The sequence below is a fragment of the Eupeodes corollae genome, chromosome 2, assembly GCF_945859685.1.
Source record: "Eupeodes corollae chromosome 2, idEupCoro1.1, whole genome shotgun sequence".
Taxonomy (NCBI): domain Eukaryota; kingdom Metazoa; phylum Arthropoda; class Insecta; order Diptera; family Syrphidae; genus Eupeodes; species Eupeodes corollae.
Window position 1 is genome coordinate 135819600 of NC_079148.1, and position 23751 is coordinate 135843350.

The 23751-nt window shown below is 33.5% G+C and overlaps 1 protein-coding gene across 3 annotated transcripts in view; it reads left to right on the forward strand.

Moving 5' to 3' along the window:
* Positions 1-23751, forward strand: part of LOC129947146 (tumor protein p53-inducible nuclear protein 1) — a 102057-nt gene that overhangs the window by 36682 nt on the left and 41624 nt on the right. The window contains exon 1 of one of the 3 annotated variants that reach the window (XM_056057591.1): positions 18094-18282. The exons of 1 other annotated variant lie outside the window; for it this stretch is intronic. The gene's annotated coding sequence lies outside the window, so the exon portion shown is untranslated. Of the gene's footprint in view, positions 1-18093; positions 18283-18327; positions 18582-23751 lie in introns of those variants that run through there. One more of the 3 variants, XM_056057589.1, reaches the window with a different exon arrangement.

Sequence of the window (23751 nt, forward strand, 5' to 3'; positions counted from 1 at the left end):
CATTTGAATTGCACACAATTTATGTCAAATGTCATTGCATTACAATATTTAATATGGTGTCTGATGGTATAGCATAGCGGTTAAGCTGATGTTACATCGGAAATATTAAACACAAAAAAGGCGTGTTTGAATCTGACATTCGATTTGACTGTTTAATAATTCATGCGGTTTACACTTTGCAATTTTATGTGATATTGTTTTTGCCTTTCATATTCCAAAACTTAATGCATTTTTATATTTTTCTTGAGCTGATGATGATAAGAACTTTAGTCTTACTACTTAAACGTCAAAATACAATAACATTTTTTGTTGAAAAAAAACTCACCACAAAGGTTAAGTTTAAGTTAATAATACCAACGTGTGATTAAAGTACTATTCAGATAAGCTATATACTGTTAACTTATTTAAAGTTAAAGAAAAATAATAAAACTTTTATTGTTTACCCATTGTCTGAGGCTTCTTTTGCCTTGGTCTAGGTAGATAGGGTAGGAAATATTCCATTGCACCTTAAAGTTCAGTTCCGTCTTGTTCTGTTTGCGTTTGTGGTTGGGCTATAATATGTATATAATGTATGTGGATAATATAACGGAGGAAATATATGATTTAAGTTCTATGTAGAAAAGTAGGTACGTACCTTTACATTGAACCTACTTACATTGCATCGCAACAATGATAAGAATATCTACAACTGCAACTTGTGTTGATGAGGTCAGTTTTATTAATGAAAATTGCAATTTCAACTTATCTGATCAAATAATACTTAAAACATATAACTGCTGTAATTTGTTTGTACAAAGTGTAAATATACAGTTTTAAAGTGCGGTTATTGTCAAGGTTTTTGAAATTAAAACTATATTGCATCATCAGATTGCACTTAAATGGCTCGTGGATGTTGTGCAGTAACTCTGCCAGTGGCTATAGGAAGAGTTTGTACTTTGTAATATGAATAAAATCGCTAAAAAGCTTCCGGGCTAAAAATGAAATCGAAGCCTAAAATGTATGAAAAAAACTATTAAATACAATAAGGAGGGTTTAAATTTTATTTACCTTAGTGGTGAAATATAAAAATTAATTGACATTTTTCTTTTTTCATCTCTAATCTGATTTATCTACCACTGATTTTTGACAGCTCTCATTTCATATTTTGACATGGAAGTTAATTGGTGTGGGAAAACTTAAATGACAAGTGTCATGAAGAAGAATATATAAATAACAGAAACAGAAATGGTAATTAAGAAAAGGACTATTTTCAATTATTAGCATTACATATTTTCTTCTTCATGTTCTTCTCTTACTTACAATTAGCTTTATTTGTTGCAGACACAAATCTCTTCGTGTGAAAGTGGTCTAAGTACCTACTTGAGACACTGTTATGTCTGGATTTTTTTTTTTTTGCTAGTTGACATTTTATTGTTTTATCTTCTGTCCATCTGTTGTTTTGTGAATCACTGTAGTTATAAACAGAAGGGCCAATTATCAAAGACAAATGACATTTTTTCTTCTCTGTCTTCTGTTTAATAAAACAAAAAGCTGAACAAAGTCCAACAAAAAATAAACAGATGTTAAATCATATTATTACATTTTTTTTGCATCTAGTTTTTATGAACATAATGATTTAACAAATAAATTATGCAGTTATTTTAATGACACATTAGACAATTGTATTTATTACACAAAAACTTGACAGTTGTAATCGAGGGCTGTAGAGATTAAAAATTGGACTTCAAGCTATCATTGTTATGACATGCGGATGCACTGCTCCGAAAATACTTAATAGAATGGACAAGGACAAAGTTATTTTTGTTTTATATGTCTGTTATCTTACCGATTTTAATGTCATATTGAATGACAGAATAAGTGTTGGATTTCTATTGGTTAATTGTAATTTCAGTACTTTCTTGTTAGTTATAGCTGTCAAATTTTATTTGAAATTAGTTCTTACTTGATGAACTTAACGATGTAAGAAATGAGCTTGATTTACCAGGTTATTAATTTAAAGCTGATAGCATCAATAATATTAATAATTCTTACAAATATTTTGAACATAATATTCATAATTAAAGAAACAAATCAAATGTCAAACGAACCTACCACAAACGTATTTGTGTTTGTGTGTGGTCTTCCGTAATATGGGTATCTGCAAATGTATTTTATTTTTAAATAAAAACAAATCACTTTCTATTGCCCAATAGAAATATTAAAAATCAAAAACAACTAACCAATTTCACAACTAAACAGTCCTAAAAGTTTTGTTTGCTATTTGCGATCAGCCATTTTTGAAAGTGACATCTTTTGACTATTAACGGTAAACACTACGCCATTACTAAATATGGAGCGCGATAAAGCATTGCAATTATCAAATTATTAAAATTATCAGAAAATACACCTGACTTGTTTTTCACTTCTGATCCTGATAAGTACACAATCAGTGTATTGGTGCCTCTAGCCACATCGGACCACAGTGTCGTATCTGCTAATTTCTCGTGTCAAACATATCCAGTTAAAGAAAGAGCTTCAAAGGGAACCGTTTGGCAATACTAGAAAGCAAACTGAGACGGTCTCAATAATTTCTTCAGGATCTTTAACTGGTCGCTATGCTTCCTCGGTAGCGACGTAGACTCCAGTGCAGATATGATTTCTAGTATGATTCATCTGGGAATGGAAACGTTTATCCCGAATAGGGTTAAAAGTAAAAAAGCAAAGAGGTTATCAAGGAGAAAGAGGTGAGCTTCCGGTTTCTTAAAGCCAACCTTACTGAGGAAAACCGGAAAAGGTTTAAGCAAGCCAGGAAGCCCTGCAACTCCTACATATATTCGAAGGACCAAATTTTCACATGACCAAAAATTACTGCGAAGAATACTGCAATGTCCCAAAGGCAGTAAGAATTTTTGGTCATTCGTAAAAAACATGGAGAATTCCTTCTCTTCCTCGGTTCGTACGCTTGTTGTCAATGACACTCCCGTAGGTAGCTCTATTGATAAAGCCAACTTATTTGCAAGGCAGTTTGCCGAAAATTCCCCTTACCAGATAGTGTCATGACTCCCCCAGTTCTTGAACGCGTAAATGATTCTATGGGACCAATCTTTTTTCGTACTCGAACTGTAGCGAGAGTTCTTAAAAATCTCAACATTCATAAATCCGCTGGCCCAGATGGTATCCCCGCTATTATTCCACGCTAGCAAAACCACAGCGTAAGCTTTTCCGTCTAGTTTGGAAAACTGCATTTGTTCAGTCAATCCCAAAGAAAGCGAATCTTCTTCTCCCACAAATTACCGACCGATAGCACTAACGTCTCTTCTTTCTAAGGTCATGGAAACGCTGATTAATTATCAAATTAAGAAATATCTTGGGGAACGGAAGCTTCTGAATGACAGTACGGCTCTCGTAGCAATAGGTCCACTGGTGATCTCATGGTTCATCTCACCGAACAGTGGAGCAAATCTTTACTTCATTTTGGAGAAAGTAAGATTATTGCACTTAATATTTCAAAGGCATTTGATAAAGTCTGGCATCTTGTTTTTTTTTTATCGGAAATGCGTGCTCTCGGTATCGACGAATCTCTTCTTCGTCGGATTAGAAATTTTCTTTCGAACTGTCATACGGGGCCTTAAAATCGATAAAGAGATGGTGGGTATCGATTTGAAGCTCCCGGGTTTTTTCCAAGATCTGCCGTATTTTGAATATTTGGTCGATAGTGGACTTTCCTGGTCTGAAGCCACATTGATAAGGACCTATTAGGTTGTTGACGATGGGCAGAGAGGATCTTATACGCAATGTTAAGGCGACTGATGCTTCTGTAGTTGGCGCAATTTAGAGGATCTCCTTTCCTATGTATCGGGCATACTATGCTGAGATTCCACTCATCGGGCAAGCTTTCTTCCGACCATATTTTGCAGATGAGTTGGTGCAAGCTCCATACCAAGTCATCGCTTGCTGCTTTAAATAGTTCGGCAGCGCCAACAGTTTCGTTTGACTTCAGTTTAGATATAGCTATATTCACTTCGTCTAGGTCGGATAGGCGGAATTATTGATCTGCGTCGCATAGCTTGAGTGGTTCTATCTCCCTTACAGCGAAATTCGTTTCGTCGTCCATCTTATATAATTTGGAGAAGTGGTCTTTCCATATTCTCAACATCGACTGAAGTTCTACTACGATGTTCCCTGATCTTCTTTACTGGCTTAGGTTAGTGGCTGGTACCCTGTGGAGATTTTTTTTACCTTTTGGTAAAATTTATGAACCTCATTCCTGTTGTGACATCCCTCAATCTCCTCGATCACGCGCTTTTTATGCTCTCTTTTGTCCATCTAAGAAGCCGGTGTTAATCTCTTCTCTTCTGCTCATAGAGCTCGCGAGCAGTTCTGGCATTCGTCGTCAAACCATTGGTTTCGCTGTTGTGGCCGTGTGAATCCTAGATGCGGCATCTCTAACGGTTGCAAGGCAATGTTGCCACTGGTTTTCAATCTTAAAGCAGTTAGCATAGGACTCCTTAAGAGGTTATTATAGACTCGATCGGAAAATGACATGGCAGTCATTCGCACAGTACTTCCATATTTTGGCTTGGACCGGGATATCCGTAGCAGTACCTTGGGAACAAGGGTACAACGAGGTAGTGGTCCGAGTCAATGTTGGCGCCTAGGAAAGTTCGGACATCCTGTATACTTGAGAAGTGTCGTGGGTCGATCGCAATGTGGTCAATCTGGTTGATTGATCAGAAGATTTCCATGTCGTCTTCCATGAACGTCTCGCCCTGCAGCGAAATCGATCAGCCTGAATCCGTTGTCGGAGGAGGTGTCATGCAGGCTGTATCTCCCGATTGGGCCACCAAAGATGTCTTCTCTTCCTAGCTTGGCATTCAAATCTTCGAAGACAATTTTAATGTCATAGCCAGAGCACTGCTCATAAGTCTTGTCCAAAAGCTCGAAGAATATGTCTTTGGTGTCTTCATCTTTCTCCTCTGTTGGGGCAAGCGTGCATATTAGGCTTGTGTTGGCGAATTTAGCGTGGGTTGTCAACAGTGAATCCGTCCGTATCCGAGGCTTGTTGGTGCTTCGCAACTAAGGTGTTTTTACGTGGCGAGGAAGTCACCCCGACGGCACAGCACCCAACCTGGGAGGCCAGATACTTAGTATAAGTCCATGGACGGGGAGCCGGATAAACCGCTCCTTACAGGCCTGGTTTCGAATATGTCGAAGAAGCCCTATAAGGTGTTCACTAAGTAGTTCAACCTTACTGAAACTGTAGACGCCACAGTTGATTCCATCTCGAGAATTCGTCCGCTGCCGTCTGAATAAGGAGAGCTGCTTTAGTGGAAACACCTCTCCCCCCTCTCTCTTTTGCTGTTCCCAACAACTTTCCACTGGGGTTAGAACCCAATCTCCAGTTGAAGCACTAGGCACCCGATCTTCACCGCGGGGAGGTGAGAGTAGGAGTTGATTGATCGAGGTGGGTTTTGAGAAAAAACCTGTGGACGCTTGTGTCCCCTTAAATGCACATTTTTACTATTTGAACATCAAATGGACTGCTGCTCAACCCAATTTATTTATAACAAAAAGTAAGTAAAGTTTTCGAGGATATAGGTTCAGAGGAAAATGTGCGAAATTATCGTTAATATTAAAATAAAAATCCATTAATTTCTCTTAAAGCAAACTCCTTTTTAAATCAAAACAAAACTTCTTACAAATTCCATACAATTAACTTAGTGTGTTCTTCAAAACGGTCCGTCACATTCTCATATTACACTAAATAAACAAACAACTCAACTCTCTGAACTCCACTTTTGTCCTCCGGGCTTTATACATAAATGTCAAATTACTGTCAAACTGAAATCTCTTATAATTTGTTTGACGTTTACGTCTTAGATACGTACAAAAGTTTGTTAAACTGAACTCCATCTTTCAACATAAACATCCGTCAATCGATTTCGTCTGCAAAAAACAATATGGCAGCTGGAATTACTCGGATATGGATTTGATGATGGTTTATGTTCTATGCACATTTTTGTAAGACAACAAACTTCAATCAAACATCGATACACCCGATGCAACGCACATTTAAACAGCGCTATACTCTTTAACGGAAAAACCGTTAGCCAAAGTAAAAATAAACAACTCAATTTGATTTATCGATTTGTTTTGTTTTTCTCTTTTTGATCTTCTTCACTCCACTCCACACTCGTTTTCTTTATTCTTTATTTTTGTGCGTATAAATTTCTGTTGAAGTGTTGACAAAATCTATCCGCCGGAAAAACATGTTTTCTTTGCTTGTGTACTTTGTATGATATTCGTTGAAATTGAGATAGAATAAGGGATTCTATAAAAAGAAGAGATAGCTGAAAAGGTATATAGATAAGTTTTTTATTGCCCAAGTAAAAGGGAGAATGAAAAATATCGTTTCTCCTTGGCATTGGGGAATTTGGATTTATCCACAAGTAAAGCGCCAAAAGAGATGACGCAAGTTCTGTTCGTGTTTACAAAATACAAAAACTATCCAATGGAATGGAAAGCTTAATCAGAAGAAAGAAATTATTAGGAATGACAGAAGCTTACTACGCATAATATACAGTTATAGATACTGTGAGGAGATTAAGTACATTGATAGGAATTATGGTGGATGGTAGACAAGTTGGTTATGGTGCTGCTGATGGTGATTTCTTTTTTGAGTTTTGAGAGTAAAGCCATTTAAAGCCTATCACACGCTTGCGCTAATTTCTTTTATTACTGCGATAACGACTATCAAACTTTTTGCTTTTAGGGTATGTACCTACGATGATGGAGAGATATCTATGTAGTGTCTAGGTGTCTGCTCTTTTACATAATTTTGTTTATGTTGACACTTTATCTGATGTTTACCATTTCTGTGTTTATTATTTTTACTGATGAAATCATTCAACTCAACAACAACTTTTTACCTACATACGTAGGTTAAGGTATGGTTAAACTCTGTTACTTAAATTGATTAATAGTGGGGTTCATTTTTATTATATACATACGGTATAAGTCCATTTATTAAAGTCAAATAGAAAGGTACGCAAATGATAAAGCTTTTGATTTTTACTGTCATAAAATTATTATTATTATAACGGCTTTATCTCGTCAATAAAGCATTGACCTCATAAACTCACCCAGTTTTATTTTAATTAAGATTGACAGATGCAAAACAAAAGTGTATTATATTAAATAAATTTAGGTTGTTTTGCTTTTGATTAAATATAAAATGATAAAGAGAATAATGCATCCAATTTATTTTGTTTTTGTTCTTTTAAAATAAAAAAAAAACCAATAAAATAATTGCAGACACTGATTTACAGAGAAATTATAATCCATTTTTAATCTTTTCTATACTCAACTATTGACAAATGAGATTTAAATTAAACTTTCAGCTGTTTACACAGAACTTAGCAGTTGTGGTGAAAACTTTCTTTAATGATATTTTAAGCTATTAAATTGATCGCGTTAATTAATGATAATTAATGAAAGTATTTGGGTTTGATTTTCACTATAAATAGATAAAGTTTGTAACTATTTTAAACTACAAACAAAAATTTTGTATTTTCATTTTATGGGGAAATAAGAAGAAAACGTTTTCTTTTCAATTAAAAATTACTAATTAGTCTCTTATTAACAGTAAAATAAGTAAAGCAAATATGTCAAGATAAGTGTCATTTTAATGTTCTTAAAATTGACTGAAATAGTTAGGTTAGGTTAACGTGGCTGCGGATTTAGAATCCACACACTTAGGCCAAAAGAAAAGGTTCTTTGTGATACCACATGAATCTAGACAGTTACTTCCCACTAGTCGAACCATTTTGAGCTTTTTCTAAAGCAAAAGAGATATTTGATATCCTTTTTCGCTAGTTCACTGGGATCTTTAAAAGAGTATTCTCCCAGATGAAGTTTGCGTCTTAGTGAAAGAGCAGGACAAGTGCAGAGAAGGTGAGAGATTGTTTCCTCTTCTTCCTCGTCCATACAGCTCCTGCAGAAGTCATTTGAAGCTACACCAAGTCGTATGGCGTGTCTGCCTATAAGACAGTGTCCCGTAAGGATACCTGTTAGGGAGCTAATATGAAGTCTGCTTTGAGAAAACAAGTCTTTAGAGCGCTTTCATGTTGGTAAATTGTGCCGCCTAGAGTTTGCTATCGCATAAGCTGTTTCTGTTAGCAGAAGTTTATGTGTAGCTATCGGTATACCTATCTTCTCCCTTTCAGGTGAAATAGGTATGACGGTTCCATTTTGGGCGATTTCATCGGCTCTACAATTTCCTGTGATGTCTCTGTGGCCAGGCCCCCAACAGAGGTGAATGTTAAATTGCTGCGCCATCTCCATAAGAGACGATCGACAATCAAGGGCCATTAGGGATTTGGTTGAGACACCGTCGAGGGATTTGATAGAAGCCTGACTGTTAGAAAAGATGCAGATATCAGGAGTTGATATAACGTTTTCTCTTAGCCATGAGAGAACCTCTTTGATCGCTAAAATTTCCTCTTGGAAGACGCTAACAGTGATTAGGGAGCTACTGTAGCTTTTTTAACTCTTTCCAGAATATTAGATTTCCAATTTAATTTTGTGTCCAATATCAGACCAAAATATTTGGCTTCATTGGTAAAAACTAGTGGTACACCTTTTATTGAAGGATCTTGTATTTCCGTGTGAAAAGGACGAGGTCTGGTTTTTAAGGATTAATACTAAGTCCGCAGTGATCATCCCATCTAGTGAGCATATTTAGTGCGTTTTGGAGGAGGTCTCTTAGTGTATTAGGATGTTCCCCTGTGACGGCGATAACAACATCATCGGCATACGCAACCACTCTGTAGCCTCCCCTTTCAAGGGATATTAGTAGTTCGTTAACCACTATGTTCCACAGGAGAGGGGACAGAACACCACCTTGCGGAGTGCCTCTACTGACAGACCTTTTTGTGCAAAAATCTCCCAACTTAGAGTTGATGATCCTGCTTTTTAAAAATAAAATAAATAAATTGGGTGGCGCGACAGTCCGTTGCGAGTAATGTTGTCAGGAATGGAGGGGACCTACAGTTTATATGCCGACTCCGAACGGCTAATTTTGAGAAAGCACTAACCATTATGCCACGGGTACCACGGGTCTTGCTTTTTAGCATTAGATTAATCAACTCACAGATTGAATATTCGACGTTTAGGGTCGGCATAGCAGATGTGATAGCGGATTTGTCAACGTTGTTGAAAGCGCCCTCAATATCCAGGAAGGCCACCATAGTATATTCCTCCTGCTTATGTATTCGATAGTTTTTACCAAAGTGTGCAAGGCTGTTTCTACCGATTTCCATTTGCAGTAAGCATGCTGAGACATTGCTAGTGACTTATCAATGCTATTACATAAACTACTTCACATCTCTCCATCGCTGAGGTATATAGACCAGATCTAGACAACTTTTGAAGATCATCTCAATGATGGACACAGTTATATCAATGGTAAGTTGTAGCTCAGCTGGTACGATTTGATGTGGACCTGGAGATTTATAAGGTTTGAAACTATTCAGAGCCCATGACAATTTTTCTTTTGTAAACAGACCTTTAGGAAAAGTTAAGTTAATACCCGACCCAGGACGGTTTGTTGTATTAACGGATTTGAAGCTATCCGGGAAGTGGGTGTCCAGTAGCAGGTTTAGCGTTTCTTCGCAAGAGTTAGTCCATGTACCGTCTGAGTTTTTAAGACAACTAGGCATGGTTGGATTTGTCGAGAGAATCTTCCTTATCCTTGAAGCCTCTGAGGATTCTTCTATGGAGTTACAGAAGGATCTCCATGAGGATCTTTTGGCTATTCTCAATTCTAGTTTATACTTTTTGAGGGATTCTTTATAGGAGTCCCAATCTTGGGGATGTCTAGTCTTTTTTGCTCGATTGAAAAGCTTTCTACAACCTTTCCTGAGTATTATCTAGTTCAGCAGCCCACCAATATGGTTTCTTCTTTCCCCGCATTGTAGTGAGGGGGTAGGCAGTTTTTATTGCTTTATTGAGGGCTGCTGTAAGCTCATTGAATTTTTGATCAAGTTCAACAGCGCACAAGGGCGGATCAGAAAGTTCTGGTTTAATCAGACTTTTCAGAGTTGTCCTATATTTTGTTCAATCTGTTTTCCTTTAATTCCGGAATTGGATCGCTTTTGGGAACTCACAAATATCTTTTAAAAAATTTGAGATTATGGCTTTTAACTAATTTTAACTTATAGATCCTAATATGATTCAATGTAGGGGTGCTAAAGAACTCCGGAAGTGGCAAAAAAAGTTATGAAATATTTATTTAGTTGTATTTAGTTGAGATAAGCTTTTTCTGACATTGAAAGTATTGACATCTAGTATAATTTGTTGAAGACAAACGATGCCATGTTTTTTTTGTATGTTATTGAAAAATGTTGACAGTTCGTGCAAAATGAAGCACTTGCAGGCTGTGCGCTGTGAGCAGTGCTGTCGTTTTAAAAATTTCAAGAGTAGTATTTTTCTATCATTTTGGGGAGTATTTTCTTAAATTGAGGAGTAAAGCAAAAAAGAGGCTGGGATGCGACCCACACTGATAACTTCCCATCCCGTCTGTCGATTTGTCTTCCTTAAAAGTTTGTCTATATGTACTCGTATCAATTTTAACCAAATTTGCGTACTATTTTTTGTAGATTTTATTTTTTTATGAAAAAACGGACTGTTGGATTTTTATATAAAAATTACTGAATATTGAAAACAATATTTTCTGTGAAATAAAATAAGTTTGAAGCCAATATTTTTAATTTTTGAAAAGCTATTTGAGCCGAAAGTAAATTTTTACCAAGTTTTTGTATTGTTTTTTTAGAGTTTTATTTTTTGTAAAAAAACTGTCAATTCGAATTTTTTAAAAATATGTTGAAAACAATATTTCTTATAAGATAAAATTAGGTTGAAGCCAATATTTAAAATTTTTGAAAAGATATTTTAGTCGAAAATCAATTTTTACCAACTTTTATACATTTTTTTTAGGTTTTTATTTTTTTGTAAAAAAAAACTGTAAATTCGATTTTTCTCAAAATTTGTCCTACTGTTGAAAACAGTATTTCTTATAAGAAAAAATTAGTTAGAAGCTATTATCTCAAGGTTTTTAAAAGATATTTGAGTCGAAAATAATTTTTTACCAACTTTTGTCAATTTTTTTTCGGTTTTTATTTTTTTTTTGTAAAAAAAACTGTCAATTCGATTTTTTTCAAAATATTACTGAATGTTGACAACAAGATTTTTTGAAAGATAAAAGTAAATTAAAACCTCTCAGAGTTTTGAAAAGATATTTGAGTCGAAAATCAATTTTTACCAACTTTTATAAATTTTTTTTTAGGTTTTAATTTTTTTTTTTAAAAAACTGTCAATTAGATTTTTCTCAAAATTTTATCAGATGTCAAAACCATTATTCGTCGTTGCACAAAATTGTTTTAAATATGAAATCATATTTCAGTCGTAAAATTTTGGAGGTTACAATTTTTTTTTTTAAGTTTTTTTGATTTATAAAAAAAACCGTTATATTGATTTTTTTCAAAAAATATACCTGTTTTGTATCACGTTACAATATATTATATAAAATTTAATTCAAGCCTAGCGTTTTTGGTTCGTAAGATATTTAGGGTAAACCAAAATTTTCACCTTTTTTTTCAAACTGCCATGGTAAAAAAAACACATACGCAATTTTTTATTATTTGTATAACAAAATTTATTTGAAGTCGATATCTCTTTTGGTTCTTGAGCTATGGACTACGAAAAAAACGTCGCGAACGTACGGATGTACGGACGTACGAACGTACGTACACACGCACGCACAGACATCTTTCTAAAAATCTTTTATTTCGACTCTAGGGACCTTGAAACGTCGAGAAATGTCAAAATTTTCAATTTGACAAATCGGACCCATTACAATAACTTTCTATGGGAAGTTAAAAAACAAACGGTAAAATTGTTTTCACGAAGTTACTAAGCAGTTAGTAAGGCATTCACCGTTTCTACCTTGAGGGAATTTCTTTTTTTACCTTTTATAAAGCTAACATCTGACAATTTTGTTTCTGCTGGGGCAAACTGATTAAAGAACTGACGAATTTTAAATTTTGGTTTTTATTGTAAACCAAATATAAATTTCTTTTCCGTTTTATTTTGGAAAGTAGTTTTCGTCCGTGGGCAGTTGACTCTGAAAGGAGTAAAATACTACTATTGTAGCAAGAACGACAGCAGTGGCTGTGAGTATTAAATGTAAATGTTACACAATTTTTCCGCATAGCCCTCTTTGCGCTTGTGTTCTGTCCGTCAAAAGTGGAACCATCGTGAAGTTGGCTACTAGCAGTCCATGTATAGTATGTCAAATGTCAATGTAATAAATATTAAGTTTGACAGTTATACAATACTGAATAAAGTATGTATTAATTAATTCAATTTCAAAGAAAAAATTACAATAGTTGGGCATTTAATTCTATTGTAAATTATTACATTTCTCGTTCTGAATAATAAATATTGCATTGTCATTTTAATCAGCATGACTGAATAAGACTTGTTCTTCAGATTAATTAATGCTAGAGGCCTTTAATGAATTAAATTTAAAAGCATAATAGCTGCTCTATATTTTATAACGTAAACATATCTTGTAGAAAAATATGTACATACCTAGAATGTAGATACTTACAATGTTAATTTCTTTTTCTCATTGTTAATTGTTAATTCCAGTTTCTTTTTTTGTTTGGATTATATTGCATCATTTTCCAGTAATACCAGATGTGTCCTACTATCTTAATATGAAACTATTGTTTTTTTTTTAATTTGTATATCATAATAGCCGTTTCATAATATTTAATTTATTATTGAAAATATTTTCCCCAACTAAATTTGCCAAAAATTGAAAACAGCAAAATTTTTCTGACATTATCTGAACATAAAAATTCAATATTATAAAATAATTAATAACCAAAATGTTCCTCTTTGTCAGAAAAACTTTGTAAACTAAAAAACTTAAATTCTAAAATTTATGCATATTCTTTTTTTTTAACTATACAAAGAAAAAAACTCATAGAAATAGAAGAAAAATACGTTGACCTTTTTTATAATTTTTGAATGGTTCTTCGTCTAAATGCAAATTACCCTTAAAACTTAACGACATTTCCGATTTTTCATTGAATTTAATTTAGATTGACATAGTGCATAATATATTTCCACATTAATTTTATTTGGAGTCTCTGAAGTTATTTTGTTTATATGGATTTAAAATCAATTGGAGGCTGTGATTTAATTTAAGAACAAAATCTCTTTGTTTATCTTTTATCATGTTTGCATTCTTCTTTTTTTTAAATGTTGTTTCTGTTTGCTAAATTGTGCCAAAAGCTTAACCAAAACTTCATACATAAAACATCCATAAACATCAAGACAATGATCATTAAAAAAAGAGCTTTTTCTTTTCTACAATTTTCGTTTTCTAATAAACATAAGAGTAAAGGGAACTATTTTGTATAGAAAAATAAGAAATTGAAAGACAACGAACAAAAACACGATCACAAACACACATAAACCTAAAAATTTCATCATCTTTTTTCAATATGGTGTATATAAAATTTAAATGTGTATATATGTGTGCAAGTTTGTATATAGGGTTGCCATATCTTGAACTTGTTAAATTAAACAAAATAAAAAATGTTTTTAGCCCAAAAATGGAACCAAGAAAGTAGCCCAATCCATAGCAACGCCAAACTCGTAGTAATTCTTATTCATTCCAAATATTTTCTTATCTATGTTTTATTTATATGATTTATCTTTACAAAGGAAAACATATCTCAGGATTAAATTTGGGTTTTTAGTAGCTCAGTTTATGAAGAACTGTCATAATAAAATTATTTGACAGGTTATTTTTCCTAAGACTTCTGGAAATGTTTCCACACGAATTGACAGAGTAGGAGAATGATATACAAAAATAATTCACTATTTATTCTCACCTAGCAATCAAATCAGCTTTGCTCTTTTTTTCTTCTTTTTTTCATTGTGCGGTAGAGAAATCTTGAAAAAATCAAATCATACAAACTTTATTCTTAAATATCCGACAGCAAAAGTGAGAAATTAGTGTGAGAAATAAAATACTATATATCTGAGCGTAGAGAAATCTCTGAGATCCTAGGAATATAAACCTAGCCATTGTCAGCCATTTTGAAAAACAAAGAATTAGCCCAATTTCCGACAAATAGCCCAATCTTTATTTGTACAGGGTCCGGCAAAAGAGCTCCCATATTTTAAAAAGCAATGACAAATAACTAAACAATTTAACAGGAAAATTGTATTGAGTTTTTTAAATTAAATACTATGCCATTTTACATTAAATAAAATAGTTACTTAGTTTTAAACATTATATCCGTTAAATATTGTCCTGTATTATTAATACATTTACGAAGCCTTTCCCGGAAGTTTTCCATTGCTCGTCGAGTCATTTGTGGTGTAATGGCTTCCACTTCCTAAGTCATTACCCCCTTAAGTGCTTCCAAAGATGTTGGGCGATGAGTGTAGACTTGGGCACTTAAATGTCCCCAAAGAAAAAAATCACAAGTTGATAAATCGGGGAAGCTTGGTTGCCAGGTAATGCCTCCTCGTAAAGAAAGAAGATGCCCTGGAAATATCTCTCTCAAAATGGTTAGTGAACGCCGTGAAGTGTGTGCTGTGGCTCCATCTTGTTTTAACCAGATTTCTTTGTGGTTCCTAGTAAACTGATTTAAGTTTCATTGGAGGAAGGTCTCAATCATGTGACTGTAGCGATCCGCATTAACTGTAATTGTTTGCCTATTTTCAGACAATCCAAGGGCAGCTGCATGTTTAAGTGCTGAACGCCTCGGAGATTGCTGGATATACGCACTTACTCGTGCCACATAATTCGGCGTTGTTGCGGTAAAAGGTCGGCCAGACGATTTTCTCTTTAGCGCAGAACCCGTTGATCTAAAGTTTGTTAACCAAACTTAAATTGTTTTTCTATCCGGAACAGGATCATGTCGTCCAAGTTGAAATCGAATGCGAAATGCTCACTAAGTAGCAATCGCAGAACCACCATTACGGATATATTCCTCTACAACAAATGCGCGATGCTCACCGTGCCACGCCATTATGATTTCTAAAAACGGCACGGTAGGCCCCTATCTATCTATACCCGGAATACCATTTTATCTACCATCATCATCAGGTCCTCTAACCCCGTACGGGGCATAGGGCGTCAACAAAACGTCTACATCCTTCTCGATCTGCAGCTAGATACCTTAACTGTGGCAACGCCTTTCTCTGTGAGTTAGCTTCCGATAGCACTGTAGATTTCCATGTTGTTCTTGGTCTTCCAACCCGCCGTGACCCCTGAGGATTCCATTCAAGGGACTGCTTCGCAATATCATCGTTTGGTTTTCTCAGTGTGTGAGCAATCCATTGCCCTTTCCGCTTTCTAATGTAGATGTCCAAGCGCGTATGACCTGTCCAATGCCACAATTCCTGGTTAGATATTGTTTGTGGCCAGCGAATTTTAAGGATGTGACGCAGACAGCGGTTCACAAAAGGCTGAGATTTTCTTGAGATGGTGACCGAAACTTTCCATGTTTCACAAGCATATAATAGCACGGATTTTACATTGGATTTGAAGAATCGCAGTTTAGTGCGTAAGGAGACTTGACTGGATTTCCCAATTTGGGACAGAGCACAAAAGGCAACGCGAGCTTTATTTATTCTGCTTTTTACGTCCAGATCCGTACCACCATTTGTTGATACAATACTTCCGAGGTAATTAAATTGTTCGACATCTTTAACAGGCGTGTCATGCAGAATAATACTATGTTGTGTTGGTCGGTATAGTCTAATGGCTAAGCCTTTCAAACGTTACCCATTGAATACCTTGCCTCTCAGTTGTACCGTCGCTGGCTGTCAGAACATCATCTATCGCCAGCAGAAAAAGAATTCGCGATAAAACATCCCCTTGTCTCACACCCTGACGCACTTCGAAAGAGTCGGATAGCTGCCCATTATGCAACACGAAACACCTTGCATTGTTGTAAGACTCCTTTATAATGGCAACAATTTTTGGCTGAATTCCTCTTCCCCAAGAAGTGATCTCCATATACATTCTCGGTTAACTCGGTCAAAGGCCTTCTGAAAATCTACAAACATGAGGTTAAGCGGTGTTTGAAATTCTGCAGACTGCTCAAGAACAATGCGTAAGGTGTTGATATGGTCAACGCACGACCGAAAGCTGTGGAAGCCAGCCTGATTCCTGTATCTGTATTTTTTTGTTTTTTTTTGTGTGCAAAAATATTTGTTTTTCTAAATATATTTTTTAAACTTAAAACATTTATTTGATATGGCTGTTTCTGCGAAAAACACAGCGTTTATTGGTGGACAACTAATTAGAAACAAAGAGAAAAATCATTTCTTATTATAAAATTTATAACTTTATAATATCATTTACCTTATATTAATCTTTAATACCTTGTTGCGAAACCTTTTTGCTTCAAAACTTCCCGTCATCTTCGTTCAATTGATGAAATAAGCCGCCTGCACTGCTCTACGGGTACAGCCTCCAAGCAGCTTATTATTATCTTTAATACCTTCGAAAGAACATCATTGTTGGAGTTATTTTTGAGAGCAACAGCTCTTTTAACATCTGCCCCAAGATGCTCTACCGGATTTAGGTCTGCATGCCCATTCCAGAACTGTTATCGATTAGTGCCTAAAGAACTGTTTCGTTATTCCAGCAGTGTGCTAGGGTTCGTTGTCTTACTGAAACTTCCATATCACTGGCATGTTTTCATCGACCCAATCCACTTATCGTTCCTTAAGAATGTCAATGTATTTAACGGCTGTCAGAGTTCCATCGATTCGATGGATTGGGCCAACTCCGAGCCGCCTCCATGCTTAATTATTGGCAAAACCTATTTAGGGTGGAACGCTTTTCCTCTTGGCCTTCCGACAGAACGTGCACCATCTTGGCCGATCCTAATTATTTTAGTTTCGTCACTCCACATTATGTACTTCCATTCGTTTGTTGTCCAGTTGTCGTGTGATCTTGCGAACTCTATTCTAAGACTACGTTGCCTTGCGGTTACTAATGGTTTCTTCCGAGAAACACGACCATGCAACCCAACTTCTACCAATCTTCTTCTGATTGTGCGTGGCCCTATCGGGACATCGAATGCAACCGAGAGTTGGCGTTGTATCTCTGTGGAGCTTATTTTTTTGTCTTTTTTGGCCAGCCTACCAATTGCTCGATCTATTTGGCAGCTAGTCTTACGGGCCGAAGTCCGAAGTTTTGATAATGCTTAATTGTATTGAAAACTTTCTTTACAGAACAGTTCATTTAAGATGCAATTGCTCTATAAGACATTTTAAGCTTCCAAAGCTCAAGAATCGCTATCCTTGTAGGAGGATCACAGCTCTTTAATTTGTCCATTGCAATTACCTACAAAATTTAAAAATTATTCTTTAAAAACGTTTGCAGACAATTCAGAATTTTCTACTTACCAATGCAAAATAAAAAGATTATTTTTATTTCACCCAAATCAAATGTAATTTAACTGTTTCTAATTAGTTGACCAGTTGAAACGAACACTTTTTACACTCTACCTTGATTTTATTGTACACTTTGCAAAGACTGATGCTTTTTCAAACAATTAAGTAATAACGCTTGCATTAAACAGTTTTGGATACCGCTATTCTAGTTACACATGATAAAGTGAATGTGGAAATGAGAAGCAAGTAATGTTTCTAATTAGTTGTCCACAGCTGTATATGGAAATCTCTGAAATCCTGAAAATATAAACTGACCAATTATCAGCCATTTTGAAAAACTAAAAACTAGCCCAATTTCTAATAAATAGCGCAATCTGGCAAGCCTGTTGTTATTTACCTTGACATTCATCGCTTTGTGTACGCGATTTCATAGAATGAGCAAATATAAAAAAAAAAACAATACTATACCCAAACTCCCACAAAATAAAACTGGAAATAAACAACAAACACACAGTGGAATTGGGAATACGAAAAGCACCGAAAAGAAAGATAGAAAAATACCACAATCACAGCCATCAGCGCCAACAACTATACGATGTCCAAAACACAAATTCAAATACAAAAGTGCATTGAAAGAGAAAACATCACGCAAACCGCTAAGCAAAAGAATTCAAAATACAAAAACTTACGTTAATTTTTGTTTATTTATATATTTTATTTTCTTGTGTTCTTAAATAAAAGCAATGTAAAATAAACCAACGAGAAAAAAATAAAGAAAGAAATTAAATAATTTATTTATCTTGCAAGGTGTGTATATTGAACGAGAATACTAAATACAAAATCAAAAATAATAGAAATCTAAGAACAAAAAAAAAAAGGTCCCCAAAAAATCAAGTTAATATTTTCCTTCCTCTGGTTTTCTTTTTTTGGGTTTACCCAAATTTTGGTTCGAAATTTGTCTCGAGTGATTTAAGAATTTAGTTGGCAGTGTTTTGTCGGCTTGCAACGTTTTCCCCTGTTTGTTGTGAATATTTGAAAACAAAAAAAAAAATAAAAATATTTTTCTTGACAACCTTTTGCTCTTAAATATTATTTTTGAATAATTGGTAAGCCAAACTAATTTTAAATTTTTGGATTTTTTAAGGTTGAAATTTGAAAAAAAAAATCTCAAAAAATTGTGAATGTGGAAAATTTGAATCGTCCCAATTTTGTATTTATTTTTTTTATTTTAAAACAAATTTGAACTTTTTAAAATTACTGTTCGTTATTATTTTACATTGTGATTGATTGAATTGAAAGTTTTGTTAATTTGATTTTTTTAGGAAATTTGTTTACTTAAAGTTTGTGTTTCAAAATAAAACAGTTTTGTTTTCTATTATTTGATTTAAGCACGTCAAACTATAAGAAAGATTGTACCCGTGTACCTTCATTGTTTTTTAAATGTTTTGATGCAAATAAATATATTTTTTTTTTTCTAAATCCTACGTCAATGATTTTTGAGAACAAAGACCGTTTTTGGTTCGATATTTGGATTGTTGCCAAATTAAAACGATATATGTATACATACATAGAAAGATACTTTTGTTTTATGAAAAAAAAACAAATAAAATATTTGCTTGTTTATGTCATTTGCAAAAAAAAAAAGAAACAAAACATTAAGAATTATTAACCTAATTTTTAATTGAATCAAATAAAAATACCTGTGTATACACTATACACATATGTTTGTACGTAATTTATAGTAAATATTGTGAAATAAGTTGTCAATATTATTGATATGATAAATAGGAGGGATATTATAAATTAATTCAACAAGTTGTACATTTTTATGATGTTCATCAGTTAAAAATCGACGATTTAATTTATGGAAATGTAAAAGTCAATTTAAGTTTTTTTTAAACTTTAGTCTGTTCTCCTAATTCTACATTGCATAACAATTTTTAATTTGTTTACTCAAAGAAAGAAGATGTTTTTTAAACTAGTTCCGTTTTTGTTTTCACATTACATTCTCTTCTTCTTTAAATTAGGTTTAGGTTTGTTCCATGTCTTTGTTGTAATGGGGCATGTTTGGATTTATAAAAATTCAAAAAGAGAATTTAATGTCAAACTGATAGTATTTTGATTTTTACTGACGTGTGTTTTACATTGTTAATTTTGTTTGTATATTTAAGATAAAATTTCCTCATAGGTTATGACAAGCGTTATAAAAACTTACTTCACTAAAAAAGACTTTTGACAGAACAGAAACATTTTATATTTTGTTAGTTCTTGTTAACTTTTCAATTTTAATTATTTATGAAAAATGTCCTCAAAGATTGTGACAAGTATTTTAAAAACTTGCTCCGTTAAAAAAGGTTTTTGACAGAACACACAAATTTAAAATTATCTTAGCTCTTGTTAACTTTTCAATGTTAATATTTAGTGACACTTGTTACTTTTTTAAAAATTTTAAACTTATGTATAAAAATCAATAGACTTTGTTCCATTGGAACACAAATTCAATTTTATTTTTAATTTTAATTTGTCAAAACACCGATTTTTCGTCATTTTGGATTTCATTGATATAAATCAATTTTTTTTAAGAGATATTCATAATACCAACCCAATTTCCATCTGTCACTTTGATTTTATTTAAAAATTTGACAGCTACATTAGTTTTATCGACATAAATTACATGAAATGTCAATGTTTTCAACAAACCGACCCAATTTTCATCTGTCAGTTTGATTATATTTAAAAATTTGACAGCTATATTAGTTTTATCGACATAAATTACATGAACTGTCGCAGTAACAAAAATAAATTAGTAAACAACAGTATTATATTCACCAAGAAGTATAAATATCATTTTAAGGTCCAAATTTACCAATAAAAAATATTGTTTGTTTTGAAATGTCACACAGGTGAAGCTACTGATGTCGGTAAGTGTGTTATTACACTCAGACTTTCTGTATGCTGCGGGTTTCTCATATTTACTTTTGAACACTCATCCCGTCAATCTCACATTATTAGACCCCCTTCACACGATTCGATATTTTCACCGTATCGGGTATTTTCTCGATTAGGTGTCTTTCGGGTGGAGTGTTCAGACGGTATGGTAATTTAACCGTACACCGTACGCAACCCTACACCGACAATCCACTACGACTATATACTAGCAATCAATTATTCGACAGTAGCCTAGACGAAAAATGACTATCGGTAATATTTATTTGAATCGTCTGAACGCACTGTCTATAAATACATTGCCACGATAAGCCGAATCGGTTTTTTTACCATACGACCGAAAACGATTTGCAGATACAAAACCGAATGGCAAAATTGACCTAATTTTACCGTATACAGTTAAATACCGTATCGTCTGAATATACCCATTTACATTATATTGACACTGGCTTATATGGTAAAATCAACGATACTGCAAAACCGCCGATTCGGGATTGTGTGAACGGGCCCTTACACTCTGATGTTTTTCTGTTGCGTGTTTTTGACACTTCTCTTTCATTTTTTTTTCGTTCTCATCCACAAAGTCAAAGTGTGAGAATAATTAAAGTAAACTGCACTTTTTACTACAGCAATGAATATTGACATCATGAATACGGATAATAATTCCGAAATGTTGTTTGATGTGTTAGATAAGGATGATTTGAAAATTCCCAAGCAAAAGAAAATGGTAAATTTCATTTTCTTGAAAAAAAGAGCTAAAATCAAATAATAAACCATCGTTTTTAAATTGTATAAGAATGAATGAAGACATTTTTAACCTCCTTCATTGAAAACGGCATTACAATATACAATTTTGAGAGATAGAAAAATTGGCTATCACTTTGTTTTAACGGGTGAAACATTCCAAAGCTTAAAATACCAAGCTAGACTCTTTCAATCATTTCCTCATTTAATGCGGCTATGAGGTCTTTGCTCCACTTGAAACTGTCCGGTGGGGTATATCTTCTTTCTTTCTCGGAAACACTAGAAACAATAATAAAGCAACGCCAAGAATCAAAGAAGAGCAAGAAAAAGAAAGGTCAAAACCATCCAAGACAATCCTAAACCCAGAACTCTGTGGGTTGAGACTTTTTAAAGTATTTCTATTTCACCTACTTTCTCTTTAGCATTAATTTGCGTCTTTCTAAAAAAAGAGTGTGATAACACACCAATGTATTTAAGAATGTGTTGCTTTTTTTGACAGGAATAAGTGATACCAAATTAACCTCATATTTTTCAATTTTTGGAATAAACAAATATGCAATAAGTTCAATAAAAATCTTTATTTAAAACATTTTGAGTAATCTAAAACTGATTTTAAGACCAAATTCTAATATTTCTTCCTCCAGGAATAAATTTTAAATATTATAAAATAAATATATATTAAAGTGAAATTTAAAGTATTTTCTTATAATTTAAACGTAAAACTCTTTGACACATCTACCGTCAAGGCAGAAACCCTATTCCATTCACCACAAAGAAAAAATATCGTTTATTGAAGTCAAAAAATCCCAAAAGATTCTTTTGCTGCGTTCAATCTCAGACGGATAGGGTATCCGCATACCTTTTTGTTAATGTTTCACGTGTAAAATAACAGCTGATAAAAAACAGCTGAGCTGTCAAAAATGGAATCCAAAGGTATCTAAGAATATCTAATATTTTTTCCTTCTGGAATAAAAGTTAAATAAATGAACCGCTTTGACACATCTACCGTCAAGACAAGAACCCTATCCCATGCACCACAAAGAAAATATCGTTTATTAAAGTCAAAAAATCCCATAAGTTTCTGTTTGTTATGAAATGACACGGTGAAATTACTGATTTTGGTTATGAGTGATATGTTTGACAGATATAAGTGATGCCAAACTATCCTTGTATTTTTCAATGTTTTGAAATTGAAGAATCATAGAATTTGACAGTATTTTAATAAACAAGTACATAAGAAGTTTGATAAGTAATCCAAAATTGATTTTCAACAACTATGGAACTCAGTGTGAAATATCTAATGTTTTTCCCTTCATTTATAAAATTTAAATACGAAAAACACTTTAAAAATGTACCATCAAGACAAAAACCCTATCCCATTCACCACAAACTAAATATCGCCTATTGAAGTCAGCAAATACCATAAGTTTCTGTTTGTTATGAAATGACACATAATTGACATTACTGATTTTGGGTATGACTGATATGTTTGACAGAATTGAAGAATCATACAATTTGACAGTCGTTCAAAAAACAAATACATAAGAAGTTTGATAAGCAATCCAAAATTTATTTTCAAGAACTATGGAACTAAGTGACAAACATCTAATATTTTTTTCTTTTAGGAATAAAAGTTAAATACATGAAACGCGGTGACATACCTACCGTCAAGACAAGAACCGTATTCCATTCACCACAAACTAAATATCGTCTATTGAAGTCAACAAATACCTTAACTTTCTGTTTGTTATAAAATGTCAAATAGGTGAAATTACTGATTTTGGTTATGGGTTGTTATGTTTGACAGATATAAGTGATGCCAAATTATCCTCATATTTTTCAATGTTTTGAAATTGAGGAATGCACTAAATATCGTCTATTAAAGGCAACAAATCCCTTGAGATTCTTTTCGTTAAGAAATGTCAAATTGGTGAAATTACTGCTGACAGATATGAGTGATGCCAAATTATCCTCGTATTTTTTAATCTTTTGACAGTCTTTTAATAAACAAGTACATAAGAAGTTTGATAAGCAATCCAAAATTGATTTTCAAGAACTATGGAACTCAATGAGAAATATCTTATATTTCTTCACGTCAATACGTAAATCGCTTTGACACATCTAACGTATACATAACGTAAGAGTAAATACTTTATTTTCAATCCGGAGAGCAACTTCAAGCGACATAGTTTCGCAGGCTTTTATTGTATTGTATTGTATTTGATCACTCATTGAAAGCGTGCCGATTTTATATGTGCGTGTTTATTATTTGTTTTTATTTTTTTTTCGCAACGTACGTAGGTGGTGGCACTTTTATTTTTATCTGACTTAAAATTGTGACGGTGAAATTGTTTTGGAATTCTTTTTTTCCCAAAAATTATGAATGTTTAAAATAAATAGATTTATTTCTTAAAACGTAGTAAAACAAAAAAAAAGAAACAAATTAATTTTCTTTGTGAAAGTCGTAAAAAGATTTAAATATTATGATGTTTTTTTTTGTTCTCATCGAAATAGTAGAAATATACACGTGTCGTACTTTGAACTGCATTATTGCAGTTCAGGGTCGAAACGAAATACTGTCATCAT